Source organism: Pinus tabuliformis, chromosome 6, assembly GCF_031772625.1.
Source record: "Pinus tabuliformis cultivar Carrire ecotype Pingquan chromosome 6, CPIR1, whole genome shotgun sequence".
NCBI classification, from domain to species: domain Eukaryota; kingdom Viridiplantae; phylum Streptophyta; class Pinopsida; order Pinales; family Pinaceae; genus Pinus; species Pinus tabuliformis.
The window spans coordinates 680,902,873-680,908,515 of record NC_142292.1 but is presented as its reverse complement, the minus strand read 5'-3'; the positions used below and the strand labels follow the sequence as shown (position 1 = coordinate 680,908,515).

The window sequence follows — 5,643 nt, the reverse complement described above, 5'->3', positions numbered from 1 at the left end:
AAGTTATCAGATTCAAAGTCGACGATCAGGTTCTCAAGTTATCAGATTCAAAGTATAGTATTTCTTATGGACCTGTTTGAACTTTCAAACTTCTTTACAACGTCCATTTAAGCCTCTGAACACTTGAATCAGCAGGTACAATTTTATTTAAAAATTAAACATAGCAGTCATATATATGACTATTTTAAGTGAATTAATTTCTGATTTATTTTTAGGTTGGTAGGATTTGACATAGTCTCATGAATTTGTAATTAGGATTTTTAATTCTTAGTTATTCATCGCCATGTTTACAATTCACTATTAAGTATAATCCGTTTATTTCAACATGTACTGAATTTAATAAAAGCTCTAACTACAATTTCATGCGCAGGCGGTGTTCAACAGAGGCTCTAACAATGTATAATATAGAATTGGCAACATTGACATATTGGAGCCCTAATGTGAATATATTTCATCATTCCAGATAGGCAAGCCGAGGAAAACACTCTAATCAGTGAGGCTTAGCAAATAGTGTTTAGAATGGAAACGTTGGCTTAGCAAATAGTGTTTAGAATGGAAACGTTGCTAGCTGCCACAGAAAATTTGAGAGAGGATTTTGCTCTATATACCAGATAACATAGTCTAATAAAACATCTTCTCACATCTTCTCTTGACAATTTTCCAGTAATCGAAACGGTTATAGGATTCTCATTAGAAATTCTTACTTGTGCCCAAAAGTAGATTAGCTTTCCCTGTCTTGGATTCACTAGCACTGTTCAGGATATAGTAGCTTAGCTTCCACTGCCTCGGATTCGCTAGCAATGTTCACGTAAACAAAATTGATACCTCATTTGGCCATATTGCTCAACTCCATGTCTAGAATAAACTGGCAGCAAGGACTAGAATAAACAAGTCTTGCTTTTCTATTGTAGAAATAGTGAACTTAGTTCACCCTTGCCACATTTCTTTCAACCCTCAATTATATACTCAAATAAGGCAGCATAAACTGTGAACAATGCTTTCTCTTTTTCTCAACCCGTCTCTACAGGCACTTCCTACAAAGCTATCAAACCACTTTCCACTAATTGTAACGTTGTAACTTGTCAGTCATTGTGCTCCAAATTGCTAAAAAGAAGCACCACCATTGGTAGTACATGATGGTCATAACTCATTATAGCTAAGTGCCTTTGTACCTAACAATGACCCTGTAACACTAAAAGTCCATAGACTAGATGCAGAGCCAAAGGGCACAATAAATGTCCATAGACTAGATGCAGAGCCAAAGGGCATTGACTGCATGCAGAACCTATTGTGTTGGAATCACGAACTTTCAAGAATAATATAAACGAAAAGGAAAAACTGGATATACATATGAATGTATTCCTAGTGCCAGACAATTGTTGGGATTAGTTAACAGCAAGAGATGGTTCTTTCTCAAGAATATTATCTTTAGACACTTCCCTCAGACTCTCCAGATTATTAGGTTCTTTACATTTGATGGCCTCGACAGGATGGAATGAGATAACAGTAGGAGATTGCTCTTTCTCAGGAGTAGCTTCTTTAGGCACTTCCCTGGGGCTCTCCTTACTTTCGATGGAATCACCAAGTTGTGTGTCTATTAAGTTCCTTATTTTCAATGGCCTCGCCAGGTTTTGTGTCTATTACTTTTGATGGCCTCACAAGGTCGTGTGTCTATTGATTCTTCTGAGCCATCTTTAGTTTTTTCCCATTCTCGTTGAAGCATTTGTTTGATCCCGTTGTTTTGCTTCTTTGTCTTCATTGCATCGACATAGTCTCAACTATTTTCTTAGCGTTATTAACAGTTACATCCACAATAGCCTTTAGCTCATGCACTTCTGTAATCTCATTTGAGTTTTCGCTTATATTGGTGTCATTTTTAACATTATTTACAACTTCGATGTCGACGTTGTGAAAAGAGTAGTTTCAGTGATCTTGCAACAGAAAATGGCGAAGAAGGAAGCACTGAATGAAATTGGCAGCCCACCGGAAATTGTCGGGCACTTGGGGAAAGTTCCCAACTCCTTGACCAGAATCCAATCCAAGAAAGCACTGAATGAAATTGGTGGCCCACCGGAAATTGTTGGGCACTTCCGGAAAGTTCCCAACTTCTCGACTAGAATCTAATCCCATTGCCATTGAATACCATCACTTATTATTATTTATAATTATTAATATCCTTTGTATTGGGTTGGGTATGGATTTGTGCTAATTATTTAAAAAAGACGAAGGTAATGATAGGTAATATACCAATAAATAATAAATTATAACGCCGAACCTTTTAAATCAGAGGGTTAAGTGGTTAAAGTTTTTGTTTTAATTATTTTTAAACTAATATTTTATTTAAAAAATATCATAAAAAATCCAGAAATCTTTAGTAATTCACACAGTTACTTGAACAATATTTACGCACGATTACAGGCAACCAAGAAACTTATCAAAAGTCAAATTTGATAAATAAGAAAATAAAAAGATACTCTTCTGGAGATATTAGTATTGGGCATGAATCAATGTATCTATTTGCGAGATACAGTATTATGTAAAAGTTATGTTTAGAAATATTTGCACACAATTAAACCTACGGAGGAAACCACGACTGTACTGATTACAAACTAAATTACAAACATGCTGATTAGATTCATCAGCATGCAAAAATTACAAAGATTACCGACGGTAGTCAAAAAAATGAATTTAACATGCAGGATGCAGAGTTTAACGAAAAATTAGTGTGGATTTAAATGAAAAATTAATTTAATATGCAGGATGCAGGAGGTTTAATGAAAAAATAAATCTAATATAAACAATATTTAAAAATAAGAACTAAATTAAAAAAATCTGTCTGTACCTATAAATTTAATATAAGCATGGTTAAAATGGGTTAATAAAAACTAAATTAAAACACATCTGTGCGTACCTAGAGTTGTAACTTGGGGTAGGGTTTGACCAGTGGTAACATTAGCCAGAATAGAACAGAGCTCACGTCTATGACGGTAGGAGAAAAGGCAAGAGACGCAGACCTTCTACTGATTTATCAGTAAAGGAGAAAAATGAGGGATTGGGTAGCAATGAGGGTAATCTAATGTAATTCTAAGAGCAGCTGGCAGTGTGCAGAGCGGGACTACTCATTTCTTTTGGTCACAGATTCGACTCGCAACCTTTGGTTCAGTTCTTGGAATGGTTTGTTGATCACGTGTGGGGGCACTCAAAACCCATCGAGATAGCAGTCACGTCCGTCTTCAAGAATCGCACAAACGAGGCACAAGACGAAGAAGAAGAAAGAAGTAAGAATGAGGCTGAGGTTCAGATAATCACCCAATTGGAAATTCAAGAAGATTTGATAAGAAGACACAGATATTAAAAGACAGCTCCTAGAGAATGAGATTGATCACCCAATTGGAAATTCAACCAGATTTGATAAAAAGACGGAGACCCCAGAGACGAAGAAGACGGAAAATGATATGCAAATCCAAGTCAATGAAAAAGGACATGGCAATGTGCCCTGTAATGCTTGCAGGTGGAGTAAACACTGCTCAGAACCCAGCAGCCGAGGTGGGGGGGCGAGGATACTAGATCTCATGACCTCAAGTTTTCCGAGAATGGTTCCCAGCTTGACCCTCAAGCTTCTCAATAATGGTTTCCATCTTTCCAATATGCATCAAGAAAAAGCCTGAATTTAAGGAAATTAATGAAGATGGTAGTACGGGGCTGAAAAGGCCATATTACAAGTGCACCCATCTGCAATAAGTTTTTCATTCCTATTAGCCAAAGCAAGACAAGTAGAGCAGAGCAGAACATGCAGCTAAACTTAAAGAAGAAGCAAATTAATGAACCGGGAGTTTAACTGATAAACACAGGGTAAACAGGCTTCTTAAATTAATTAAGAAATAAGCTAGCTAAATCAGGGTTAATCTAATAGAAGAAAAACAGTAATCCTCAAGGACGGCGACTTATACTCACATAGTTCTGTTAAACGCAAAACTTGATTTAACGATGATGCAATATGGTTAATAGAAAATCAAATAGGTTAAACACCCAGAATTTGGGGTTAACGAGAAGCTATATTTAGTAAACCTAGTTAAATCACAGAGGAAAAGAGCTAGAGCCATCTCTGCATCCCCGAATGTATAGATCTGCATCCCCGAAGTAATAGAAAATCAAATAGGTTAAACACCCAGAATTTGGGGTTAACGAGAAGCTATATTTAGTAAACCTAGTTAAATCACAGAGGAAAAGAGCTAGAGCCATCTCTGCATCCCCGAATGTATAGATCTGCATCCCCGAAGTTATACATTGGAATAGGGTTTGAACAGAGATGGAACCATTTCTTTTTTTCAGTAGTAAGAGAGATGGAACCATTTCTACATAACTGGAATTGTACATTGAAGCAGGGTTTGAACAATACCAACAACAAATAAAACAAAGTTCAAATGTCAAATGACGATTTCTATAGTAACAACAAATAAAATGGCGATTGCTATCTTCCCCATACCAAAGGAAATTTTAGTACAAAAGGAAGTAGATAATAAAGAAATTGCTCCTCATAACAGAGATCAGATGAAATAATAGCAACAAATAAAACAGAGTTCAAATGTGGCGGTTGCTATCTTCATTACAAGGAAATTTTAATGTAAGCAACAACAAATAAAACAGAGTTCAAATCTGGCGGTTGCAACTTGCAATATCGCAAGGAAATTTCAATGTAAATGGAAAGAAAGTAGATAATAAAGAAATTGCGTCTCATACCAGAGATATACCTGAATGTCAGAAACCTTAAGTAACTCCAGGGATGAACCAAATCCAATTGCCCTGACCTTGAAGTTGTTTTCTCCAAGAAATGTTAAAAAACGAATTCCCTCTTCCTCCTCTCTCGCATAAACCCACAAAACTCAAACACTGAAAAATTCAAACACCATACAACACAGAGACTCAAACACACGGACAAACCCAAACACCACACCACACAGAGACAACCAAACTCGCAGACATAGTAAGCCAAACACACAGACAAACCCAAACACCACACCACACAGAGACAACCAAACTCGCAGACATAGTAAGCCAAACACCATTCCACACAGAAACAGCCAACCTCGCAGACATAATAGACCATAGATAGAAGAAGCACACAGAGACATCCAAACCCCAAAAACATAGCAGGCCGTGGATAAAGGAGGGAGGAGGAGAAAATATGTTTGAAATTTTGTGAGATTGAATCTATATATATAGACTTTCTTTCAACGGATACTTGAACCATCCATTACAGCTTATCTTATTCGATGTCAAATGAGTCCGCTTACCAAGTCTCCACGTTTGATTCTTGCCTTTTTTTTCAGTGCTTTATATTTTTTTCCTGGATACTTTCTATTTAGATTTATGCTTTTTGAGCTTTTCTATTGCCTTTTAAGTTTAGGTTTGTGTTTTTTACCTCGATTTTCACTTTTAATTATTATTTTAGTTTGTCCAGGGTGGGTCAAAAGTCTTGCATAGAGGTCACTAAAGTGGAGATCATTTTTTTCCCAGTGGTAATTAAAATGGGCTGAGCATAAAATTTGAGTTTTTGTTTACTAACGACCTGCATTGCTTAGTTAACTTTCATAAATTTGTAGAGTAGCTTTTAATAATTATAAAATGAACTAGCTTATTAGT

The 5,643-nt window shown here is 36.3% G+C and overlaps 1 pseudogene; it reads right to left on the bottom strand.

The window, feature by feature from the left end:
- Positions 1 to 745: 745 nt before the first annotated feature.
- On the bottom strand, positions 746 to 2,136 carry LOC149260483 (uncharacterized; annotated as a pseudogene).
- Between the last annotated feature and the right edge of the window lie 3,507 nt (positions 2,137 to 5,643).